Source organism: Myotis davidii, unplaced genomic scaffold, assembly GCF_000327345.1.
Source record: "Myotis davidii unplaced genomic scaffold, ASM32734v1 scaffold740, whole genome shotgun sequence".
NCBI classification, from domain to species: domain Eukaryota; kingdom Metazoa; phylum Chordata; class Mammalia; order Chiroptera; family Vespertilionidae; genus Myotis; species Myotis davidii.
The window spans coordinates 166498-167359 of NW_006292349.1; positions in this window are offsets into that span (position 1 = coordinate 166498).

Consider the following 862-nt stretch of genomic DNA (forward strand, 5'->3'; position numbering starts at 1 on the left):
GAGAGAGATAGAAACATCAATGATGAGAGAGAATCATTGATTGGCTGCCTCCTGCACACCCCCTACTGGGGAACGAGCCCGCAACCCAGGCATGTGCCCTGGGCCGGAATCGAACCTGGGACCCTTCAGTGCGCAGGCTGACGCTCTATCCACGGAGCCAAGTCAGCCAGGGCTTGAATTCCTTTTTACATGTCTCGTCTCCTCACCATAATCCTCCTACATGCAGCTAGCAATGAATGCACCAATGAAGGTTTTAATATTTTCAGGTGAAACGGACATGGAATGATAAGGGAGTCATCAATTCAACTGTCTGGGATGGGAAATCCTCTAGTGTCACTCTCTATTTATGAACCCTGGACCTACTCCTTTGCCCACTCTCATCAACACAACTTTCCATCTACTCTCTAACATCAATCCCTCCTCCTCTACATCCTGCTGGATTTGTCTGTCACTGGCTCGAACCCTCATCATAGCCACTCAATTCCAACCTATTGGACCATCTAACTAAACTCTCTCTCTAGAAATTCACAGCTCCTGGCCAGACCTCCTGCCCATGGCCCTGACCAGAATCTGGGCTACACCAAGGAGCCCCACTTTCTTAAGCCCTTTTGAACTCCTATATTGGAGACCCTTCTTGCTCAACCCCCATCTCCCTACTGATCTTTCTCCCCTGTGTACTTATTTTCCATATCTGTCCTTACTCAGGCAGCTGCTCCAAGAACACGTGGATAGGTTTCTGCCCAAGCCAGAGTCAACCGACCAGGACACCCAAGGACCAGTCCTTCACCCTGGTGACTCGGTCCTCCTTAAGAATCTACATCCAAAAGCCTTGGAGCCTAGGTGGATGGGACCTCACACTGTA